Here is a 12,061-nt window from a genome sequence, read left to right as displayed (position 1 = left end):
GTGTTTTCTCTCCTGGTGATTTTTTTTTTCCATCATCTTTATCTTCCAGTTTTTATACTAAATTTTCATTTCTGCCATCATACTTTCAACTCTCACATTTTGTTGGATAAGTGTTTATTACAGCATTCTTTTATTATGGATACTCAGAACACTAAAAATATTAATGGAGATCTTCTTAGTTTTATTACCCCAGGTTTACCTGTTTCCTTCAATTTGTAATTTTTCTTTGTTTTCTATTGCTTCTGCTTTTAATTTCAGATATATTTCCTTAAGATATTTTCTTTAGAATACTTATGTTTTTTTCCCTTAAATATAGGGTGATCTGTACCTGCCACATTGTACCCAGTGATAGAAATTAGGAAACTGAGACACTTGAGTGGCTCAGTCAATTAGCATGTGGACTGTTGATTTTGCTCAGGTTGTGATCCCAGGGTCCTAGGATAGAGCCCCATCTTGGGCTCCCTGCTCAGTGGGGAGCCTCCTTCTCTTTCTCTCTTTGCCACTACCCTCACCACACCCCACTCTTTTTTTTTTTTTTTAAGATTTTATTTATTTGTCAGAGAGAGAGAGTACACAAGCAGGCAGAGAGGCAGGCAGAGAGAGAGGAAGAAGCAGGCTCACTGCCAAGCAAGGAGCCCGATGCGGGACTCGATCCCAGAACCCCGGGATCATAACCTGACCCGAAGGCAGTGGCTTAACCAACTGAGCCACCCAGGAGTCCCAACCACCCCCCACTCTTTCCCTCTCTCTCTCTCTCAAATAAATAAAATCTTGAAAAAAAAAAAAAGAATGAAAGAAAACTAAGAAGCTGATTGAAATGAAAAAGACCATTACATACTTCCTCCATGTGTTAAACAAAACATTGATAACCAGGTGGCTTATAATCCATTTAGAGTATTGGAATAGTCCCCTTTCTCTGAAATGTGACTAATGTAAAAATAATTGAAAAAAATACTCTGATAGTGTGTGTGTGTGTGTGTGTGTGTGTGTGTGTGTATTGGGTGATTGGAAGTGGTCTTTTCCAATGCACAGTCTGAGTGGTACCTGAGTTCTCTACTATTCCTGACATCCAGAAACCTTCTCTCTTACCCTTTGGAGGAATTAAGCATCTACTTCTTCTAGAAGGCAGTGGGAAATTCATAGTTGTAGAATAGATCCACTGGTCTCTTTCTTCAGAAAGACTGTCACAAAATCCTCTCATTTTTCTAAATCCATCATGTCTCCCCACCCATACCATATTCCGTGTTTGGCATATTTATAATATAATTGGTATCTTCCTCTCTTCTCCTCTCCTCTCCTTTCATCTCTTCTCTTTTCCCTCCCTCCATCTCCCTTCCTTTCCCTCTTTCCTTTTCTCTCTCTCCTTTTCTCTCTTTCTTTCATTTTCTTTCTTTCTTTCTTTCTTTCTTTCTTTCTTTCTTTCTTTCCTTCTATTTCCTCCCTTCCTCCCTTCCTTCCTCCCTCCCTTCCATCCTTTCTTTATTTCCTTCTTGTCTTAGACTCAGAGACTTTTACTCAAATAAACCAGTCCCCATTCATCTATCTCCCTACTAGATCTCACCATATATATTGCTGTTCTCTCCTTTGTTTTGTTCTTGTGGGAAATACCTTTAAAAATTCCATTATGGTCATTTTAGTGATTTTCAGACATAGTAGAACTTACTGTTCAATTCACTGGTATTAATCAAAAGTTTTCGTTTTCTTAAGTACGTCCAATTTTCATGTTGCAGTAGGTAAAATAATTCGAAATTGGTTAAAAAAAGTGCAACACTTTATGACTAACACCATAATTGATCTACATCTTCATATTAAGAAGTACATCATGAAGCCAACTCTCAAATACATTATAAGCTTACCAAATTGTAAGAAGTCTGCTACATGGGAGATTAATCACAAAATTACTTCCTTGTGTTTCCTTTCATAGCATATTTTTAGCACAATTTGTAGTAGTATCTGACCAGCATACATACAAAGGGACAATGTACTGAACTAGAAATTAATGGAGGCTTCATATTTATTTTCCAAAAATATATAGTAGAAAATTTATTTTAAACATTTCACTATATTTTCATTGTTATTCTTCAGAAGCAATCATTACAAACAGCAGAAAGATACATATTATCTTTCTAGAAGATGATTTTCTTAATAAAGAGTTGCATAATTTCATGTACACCATTTATTAGACATAGGCACTGTAACTAATTTATTATTTATAGACCTTTATACAAACATCATGACATCAGTTTGCCCTCTTCAACTGTACCTCTAGGCACCATGTGAAACATTTGTGAATTGGCTATATGTCTCACAATTGGAAAGATTTCATATTTAGAAAGCACACCATAGTGCACACACACACACACCTCTCACACACACATGCATGCACACACACATCATGTAGTTTGTTTTCATGAGAAACAGGTCCTCATTTGGTAGAATAATAAATATTGAAAACATTAGCTCTATTAATTTAGAAAGGCTTTCCCAGATAAAACAATTTTAATCTAGTATCTGGAAGATAATTGTATTGAGGCATCATAATTGTTTATGGATTATATCAATGATAAAATACCATAAGCAGGTTAATAACACACACACATACACACACTAACTTTGAAAAAAATGTTAACAAAAAATCAGGTTATCAGACTGGACTATAATATGGCATGGATATAACAGAAAAAACCTGAAAGCATTAAAACAGACAGGTGAACCATTCTTACCAAATTACACACTTATCAATATAACACTAAAAATACATTGTTAATTGCTATATTACCACTCCACACAAAATATATTATCCCTGACATAAAAATGCACTGTGTGAGGTAACAGCCACAGGGTAATTATCATAAAAGTTGACTAAATATTAAGAAGATATTTTATTTTAGAATTCTCCTTATTTTTTTTTTAAAGGTTTTATTCATTTGACAGACAGAAATCACAAGTAGGCAGAGAGGCAGGCACAGAGAGAGGGGGAGGCAGGCTCCCTGCCGAGCAGAGAGCCCGATGCGGGGTCGTCCCAGGACCCTGGGGTCATGACCTGAGCTGAAGGCAGAGGCTTTAACCCACTGAGCCACCCAGGCGCCCCAGAATTCTCCTTATTTTTAATTTATATTCATAAACTTTAGACATTACATATACAGAAAAAGTCATGTAATAGAACGGATCCTACTGTTATACACCAGTTATAAAACTCTGATCAGCCAGGTCATTAACATCATATGCTATTCATTAATGTAATCTTTTGGCAAAATACAATCATTGCAGTAGTAAGTAACTAAAATGTAGTGTCTATACATTTTTGTCTGCTCTAAATGTGAGATATATTTGGAATATAGGAGAAAATTGTTTAGATAATGACTACATATATAATTTATGTAATATATAAAACATATGTAATATACATATAAATTTGTGTATATACTATTAAATCATGGTATTAATCCTTTCCCCCTCACAAACTCTCTTTTTAAAATATAATTTATTATTTCCAATCAAAATAAATTTTATTAGATGTTTGTTGTCTTGAAAGAAAATTTCAATACCAATTTTTCCAGGTTTTTGGATAGGAAAATAATTTTAATGGAGACCTTATATTAAAATGTTTCATGAAAAGTTAGAGCACACTGAAAAACTTAAACCACTTTAACACTTCTTAAAGTGAGCAAACAATGGCAGAACTATCTTCTAACTGATCCAATAAAAGAAACTCTTTTTATGTCGAAGTATATTCAGACTACCACTAGAGCTTATGTTCTTAGTATTCATCAATTGAAAATGTACTTAATTTAATGACAGAAATATAAATTTACTTCAAAAATATTAATAATCAAACTACCTCTACATATGAATAATAGCAAAACAAAAATCTGTAAGATTATTCAGAATATACAGGAAATTTTTAATTATACAGATTAAGACATTATAATAATTCCTGGTCCCCTAGGAGTCCATTGTCCATAAAAGATGGACAATCTTCTTCTTAGCCCATAAAAATATTCAAATTTTCAGGGCACCTGGGTGCCTCAGTGGGTTAAAGCTTCTGCCTTCGGCCTAGGTCATGGTCCAAGGGTCCTGGGATCGAGCCCCTCATCAGCTCTCTGCTCAGCAGGAGCCTGCTTCCCCTCCTCTCTCTCTGGCTGCCTCTCTACCTACCTATGATCTCTGTCTGTCAAATAAAAAAATAAAATCTTAAAAAAAAAAAAGAATATTCAAATTTTCTAGAAAGATTAACTGGCAACTGACGTTTATATGGATTTAAAATACAATATCACTACCATTAGAGAATTTAACTGAGCCTATAATTAATTCATTTCTATTTATTTGAAATATAATTCAGTAAAAGAAAAATTCATAGCAAATAAAATTATATTAACATATAATAACATATTTAAAGGCATTGTAGAAGATTTTTTCACCAACTTTATGTAATAAAGATTTGTGTGATTTCTAAATAACATTTCTGTTCAGTTTTTTAAATTGAGACATTTTAAAAATCTAAAATATGTATTAGGATTTCATTGTTGAGGGTGATTAAAAAATCTGAACAGGTCCATGATTTAGAAATGGTATTTAAATGTAGGCAATTTAACTGCAATTCCTTAGGTTCTTAGAACATCTGAGTGAACTATAAAAAGAACCCATCATTGTGTTGTCAAAGTGAGTGACTGACTTTTTATTGTCAAGAACAAATGATTACAATTGTTTTAAGTATGACTTTAACATTCTGAATCACACACACATATATAACATTTTTGCAATTTTGTCAGCTAGGATGAGTCAGGTTTCTAGTTATTGTAAAATAAAAGAATAAAAAGTTTGAAATTTTACACTTTAAAAAATGCACTACTCATCCACTTATAGAAATATACACGCTGTAGTTATTTTTATCATAATTAAGTGTAACTACCTACATATATTATTTCATTCAAACTTCTGTAAAAAAGTCATTTTGATGGCATAACATGGAGTACCTGAGAAACAAAAGACAGATTGTTCTGATAATCAACAGGAATGTATTTATTCAATAGATCTGCCAACCTCTTTAGCTGTCATGCTGTTACTCATATATCTTTCCTCCTCAAATTCTGTCATCTGGCAGAATAAAAATTTATTTGGTCTTTTCCAAGAAGGCATTCAACATTAGTCAAAATAATAATTGTCTATGCTTATATAAAGTAGAAAGAAAAAATTCCAAATAACTAAGATTTCTAGTACTTTTTAAAATACTGTTTTATTTTCAAAAAATAGCAATGTGCTTAATATATATGCACTGCCTAGATGAAAAAAAAAATGAATCAATGAATGAAAAATTCTCAAGCTAAAATAATTTTCATATTTTTATTTGAGAATAAAATAAGGCTCCCACCACCTGTTGTGGTTCTAGAAATGTAAAGCAGAGTTAAATTGAATAATGCATTATGTATTTTAAGTGCAGACTATAGTTTTGCTAGCTTTATGTAATGTTTGGAGTGGTTAATAAGAATACTTAATTCTGTGCCAATTTGGTAATACAAATATTCTCACAAAAACCAAGGCAAAGTGTTTAACTCCAAATTTTTTTTTTCAATTTATGGTAAAAACTGAAATGGGTTACACTATTATTTTTTGAAAATGTACTGTTGTAAATGGGCCAAAATGCCTGACCAATTGTTCCCCAAGTTTTTACTTCTTTTAAACATAAAAATCACAGAGATTAATATTTTAGATACATGTTGGGCACAACACTCAAAACTGGTATGTGTGAATATTTTTCCTTGCTCCACTGCCCAGTAGACACCCCCCCCCCCCCAGGGCACCTGGGTGGCTCAGTGGGTTAAAGCCTCTGCCTTTGGCTCAGGTCAAGATCCCACGGTCCTGGGATCCAGCCGGGCATCTGGCTCTCTGCTCAGCAGGGAGCCTGTTTCCTCCTCTCTCTGCCTGCCTCTCTGCCTACTTGTGATCTCTGTCTGTCAAATAAATAAATAAAACCTTAAAAAAAAAAAGACATCCCCCCCAAAAATGGTGTCTATTATTCCAGTCCATATTTCCATATATTGAATATATTCATAACACAAACTTTATAATGATACCTTTTATGAAGAAATTTATAGTTCATGTAGGTTGCATCTTATTATCCTTCTCATGGCAATTGAGTGTTTTTAACACAACTTTTTTTTTAAAGATTTTATTTATTTATTTGACAGACGGAAATCACTTGTAGGCAGAGAAGCAGGCAGAGAGAGAGGAGGAAGCAGTTTCCTCGCTGAGCAGAGAGCCTGATGTGGGGCTTGATCTCAGGACGCTGGGGTCATGACCTGAGCTGAAGGCAGAGGCTTTTTAACCCACTGAGCCACCCAGGCACCCTTAACATAACATTTTGAAAATGCATCCACATTAATAGATGTAAACTTATTTATTTATGTATTTATGTATTTGTTATTTGCTCTTTATATGATTATGAAGAATTCTACCTTAAATCTTTGGATAGTTTGATTTATTTTTTCTCAAATTGCTTTTTCATAATTTTATAATGATTAATAATATATCCATTTGTCTTTTGCTTATTTGAACATTTAGAGTGTCTTTGTTTTACAAAATATTTATTTTAAATATGGTAAAATTTCTCAGTTCTTAAAGATTCTTGCTTTCCATTGTATTTTGTTTGTTTGTTTGTTTTTTGTTTTTTTTTTTAAGATTTATTTACTTATTTGAGAGAGAAAGAGTGCACATACATGCAAGCTGAGGGAGGGAGAGAATCTTTTTTTTTTTTTTTAATGTTCTATTAGCCAACATATAGTACATCAATAGTATTTTATATAGTGTTCAATGATTCATTAGTTGTGTATAACACCTAGTGCTCATCACCACATTTGGAAAAGAATCTTCAAGCAGACTCTCCACTGAGCATGGAGCCCTATGTTGGTCTCCATCTAAGGACCCATGAGATCATGACATGAGCTGAAACCAACAGCTGGTTGCTTAATCAACTGAGCCACCCAAGTGCACACCTCCCCCCTGCTTCCTGTTTTTTAAGATATATTTCCATATATCAAGGTAAAAAGGTTTTCTCTAAACAAAGCTTTCTATCATTCTATCATTTCTATCATTTTGTCCCAAACTACTAGGTTTTAATTGGTATATTTTTACAATATGTCTTAATGTCTAGTAAAAATTGTCCTCCTTTCTTTTTCTCAGAATAATCTTTGCTTTGAAGACAATTCATCATATTGCTATTGTTTTGTTTCAAATGAAAATATTTCATCATATTTTCATCATGTCTTTTAATTGTTTTCATTTTTTCTTTTAATCATGTTTTGTGTGATTTTTGTTACATTAATTCTTAAATATTTTAGAATTTGTTGCTATTTTTTATTTTATTTATTTTTTTAAATGTTTTCAGTGTTCCAAGATTCATTGTTTATGCACCACAACCAGTGCTCCATGCAGTATGTGCCTTTCTTAATACCCACCACTAGGCTCGGCCATCCTCCCACCCCCACCTCCAAAATCCTCAATTTGTTTCCCAGAGTTGACAGACTCTCATGCTTCATCTCCCCCTCCAAGTTACCCCAATTCACTTGTCCTTTCTTTTTTCTTATGTCTTCCATGTTATTCCTTATGCTCCACAAGTAAGACCATATGATAATTGACATTCTCTGCTTGACTTATTTCACTCAGCATAATCTCCTCTAGTCCTGTCCATGTTAATACAAAAGTTGGGTATTCATCCTTTCTGATGGCTATGTAATATTCCATTGTATATATGGACCATACATTCTTTATCCATTCATCCATTGAGGGACATATTGGTTCTTTCCACAGTTTGGTGATTGTGGCCTTTGCGGCTATGAACATTGGGGTACAGATGGCCCTTATTTTCACTACATCTGTATTTTTGGGTTAAATACTCAGTCCACACCCAAACTACTAGAATTCATACAGCAATTCAGAAATGTGACAAGATACAAAATCATGCACAGAAATCAGTTCCTTTCTTATACACTAAAAATGAAAATATAGAAAGGGAAATTAGAGAATTAATTCCATTTACTATAGCACCAAGACCTTAAGTTACCGTGGAATAAACTTAACCAAAGACATAAAGGATCTGCACTTGAGGAACTACAGAACACTCATGAAAGAAACTGAAGATACAAAAAGATGGACAAGCATTCCATGCTCATGGATTGGAAGAATAAACATTGTTAAAATGTCTATACTGCCCAGAACAAACTATATTTTCAATGCCATCCTGATCAAAATTCCCCCGTATTTTTCAAAGTGCTGTAACAAACAATCTTAAAATTTATATGGAAAAGAAAAGACCCTGAATTTCCAAGGAAATGTTGAAAAATAAAAACAAAACTTGGGGCATCATGTTGCCTGATTTCAAGCTATATTACAAAGCTGTGATCACTAAGATAGCATGGTATTGGCACAGAAACAGACACATAGATCAATGGAACAGAATAGAGAGCCCAGATATGGATCCTCAACCATATGGTCAACTAAACTTTGACAATGCAGGAAAAAATATACAATGGAAAAAAGACAGTCTCTTCACTAAATGGTGCTAGGAAAATTGGACAGCTATGTATGGAAGAATGAAACTTGACCATTCTCTTACACCATGCACAAAGTGGTTGAATGGTTGAAATGACCTCAGCATGAGGTAAGAATCTATCAAAATCCTAGAAGAGAATGTGGGCAGTAACTTCTTCAACATTGGCCATGGCAACTTCTTTCAAGGCATGTCTCCAAAGGTAAGGGAAACAAGAGTGAAAATGAACCCTTGGGACTTCATCAGGATCAATAGCATCTGCACAGCTAAGGAAGTAGTCAACAAAACAAAGAGGCAACCCTCAGAATGAGAAAAGTATCCACAAATGACAGTACAGACTAAGGGCTGATATCCAAGATCTATAAATGTGTTACTATTTCTAATGGTGTATTTATAGTCATATTTTATTTTCTATTTAGTTATTATTGCTTCTTACATATCCTTTTCTGGTGTCCTCTTCTCTTCCTTACTGCAACTCCTACTCCTTTTCCTATTTTTCTCTCTTTCCACCTCTGTCTTTCTTATCTAATTGCCTCTGAGATTCAGTAGCAATATTGAAAAAAAGCATTTAACTGTCTTAGTGGATGTATTCTCATGACTGGGATCTCTCTTTTTGCTGCATCTCACTTGATTCCAGGCAGGAAAAAATGTACCTCTGGCTTAAGGACCTGTATGCATATATTGAACTCACCCTGATAATTGATTATCATCTTTCTATTTTAAGGCATTCAACTTAATCATATCTGCAAAGTTTATTTCACTACATAATATAACATATTCACAGCTTCCAGCAATTAGGGAATGGACAGCTCTGATGGCAAGTCTGCCCATTCCACACATTGTAATAGAGGGAATAATAGCCTTTGATTCACAATAGAAGATACAAAAGTTTATACTTGGGTGTTCCATAAGATAGTGACACAAATCTGATAAAATAACATTACCACACACAAATAGCCCTTATGTGACAAGTAATGCTGTAAACATTTCATAATTAGTTCTCACAACAGTTGTGTGAAGGAATTATGGCTGGTGTCTCACTTCTACACATGAAGAAACTGAGTCATTGATTAATTAATGTATAACATGTTAAGAAGAAAGGGAGAAAGAAAAGAGAGAGAAGGAAAGATGAAGGAAGGAAGGAGGAAAGGAAAAAAGCAAAAAATAGTTTGTGTTATCAAGGGAGATGAAAAAAACAATGTTCTTCCATAAACTGTATGGTCAGCTCTTTAGCATTTGTCTATCTTCAAGAAATGGTATATCTTAAATTGATATAATTTCTTTAGCAAGGTTACATTTATAGTTAATCTCCAACACTATTCATTTTCATCTATAGTGGGTTGCAGACAATTCCCATTTACCAATGACTGTTATCAACAATAGAAGGAGATATGGAAAAATTGCTGTCTTAAAATGGAGGAAACTGTCATGAAGGATTATTTTTCGTATGCATGAATCTTCACAAGACTGTGCAAGACCCTTCTGAGTGACAGGAGATCTCCTATCAGTAAGAAATATCACAAAAGGCATGATAAAAACTTTGTGCTATGGCAGACTACTGCACTTGAATTAGGTATACATTGTACCAGAACGAGAAACATATTATATAGGTATTATATAGCTTCATGCCCAATGAGATCATTTTTAAAGGATAAATTAATTGTAGAAAGTGGGCAATTAGCAAGGAATTTCTAAAGTAACATCATTTAAGAATGTAAAGCTATTCTTGAATTATATTTTCTGATGAATCTATCAGTGATTTATAGCTGAATTTATTCTTCCTTTGTTTTCCAAGGGAAGAAATATTAGATAAAAAAAATTCTCACCAAATATTGATATATTGTGTCTAATTTTTCCCTTAACACTTTTTGGATCAAAAACAAATAACCCACTGGATGCTCACATGTTACTCAGAAAGCCTTCCTTTCTGTGTCTTCACTGACCTCGCTACCATGAAAATGATCTTATGTTTGCATTCATTATGTATCTGCCCTCCCATCAAAAGAGTAAGTTCTTTGGGAACAGATGATGTGTTATCATTTGCAAAATGATAACACACAGGAGACATTTAATATGTGATTCTGACTGAATAAATCAATGGAAATGTATGGCCTTCTCTATCATAAAAAGAAAGAGAGACAGAATGAGCGTTGGGTAGAACAATATTTGGATAAGAAACATGCCCCAAAGGAAATGGTCAGCATTGCCAAGTTCTGCAAAAAAGGTTAAGGAGAATAAAGACAAAGAGGATGTAGCAGCTAGATTGCAATGATAAAGGATGTGAAAGCAAGCTGAAGGAAGAGCAGCAATAGGTGTAAAAAATAAATTAGTGTATCTTGCAAGAAATAGAAGTAAAAACTGGTTACAGAAGGGTACTTGGGTGGCTCAGTTGGTTAAGCAACTGCCTTCAGCTCAGATCATGATCCCGGGGTCCTGGGATAGAGCCCTACATCAGGCTCCCTGCTGATCAGGGAGCCTGCTTCTCCCTCTCCCTCTGCTACTCCCCCTGCTTGTGCTTTCTGTCAAATAAATGAATAAAATCTTATTTTTTTAAAACTGGTTACAGAAACTCAGTATAAAACAAGGACAAATAGGTTTGTTTGAAAAGGAAGGACTTAGTTTTATGCAAAAGAAAAGAAACAGTACAATACTCAGAGTGAAAACAGATACAACCTGTCAGGACTGCCTTTGCTGTGTCCCACAGATTTTGAACTGTTGTGTTTTCATTATCATTTGTTTCCATGAATTTTTTCAATTCTTCTTTAATTTCCTGGTTAACCCATTCATTCTTTAGAAGGATGCTGTTTAGTCTCCATGTATTTGGGTTCTTTCCAGCTTTCCTCTTGTGATTGAGTTCTAGCTTCAGAGCATTGTGGTCTGAAAATATGCAGGGAATGATCCTAAACTTTTGATACCGGTTGAGACCTGATTTGTGACCCAGGATGTGATCTATTATGGAGAAGGTTCCATGTGCACTAGAGAAGAATGTGTATTCTGTTGCTTTGGGATGAAATGTTCTGAATATATCTGTGATGTCCATCTGGTCCAGTGTGTCATTTAAGGCCTTTATTTCCTTGTTGATCTTTGGCTTGGATGATCTGTCCATTTCAGTGAGGGGAGTGTTCAAGTCCCCTACTATTATTGTATTATTATTGATGTGTTTCTTTGATTTTGTTATTAATTGGTTGATATAGTTGGCTGCTCCCACGTTAGGGGCATAGATATTTAAAATGGTTAGATCTTCTTGTTGGACAGACCCTTGGAGTAGGATATAGTGTCCTTCCTCATCTCTTATTATAGTCTTTGGCTTAAAATCTAATTGATCTGATATAAGGATTGCCACTCCAGCTTTCTTCTGATGCCCATTAGCATGGTAAATTGTTTTCCACCCCCTCACTTTAAATCTGGAGGTGTCTTCGCGTCTAAAATGAGTTTCTTGTAGGCAACATACTGATGGGTTTTGTTTTTTTATCCATTCTGATACCCTGTGTCTTTTGATTGGGGCATTTAGCCCAT

Source organism: Meles meles, chromosome 2, assembly GCF_922984935.1.
Source record: "Meles meles chromosome 2, mMelMel3.1 paternal haplotype, whole genome shotgun sequence".
NCBI lineage: Eukaryota > Metazoa > Chordata > Mammalia > Carnivora > Mustelidae > Meles > Meles meles.
The sequence above is the reverse complement of the archived record's forward strand: the minus strand, read 5'-3'. Positions refer to the sequence as shown.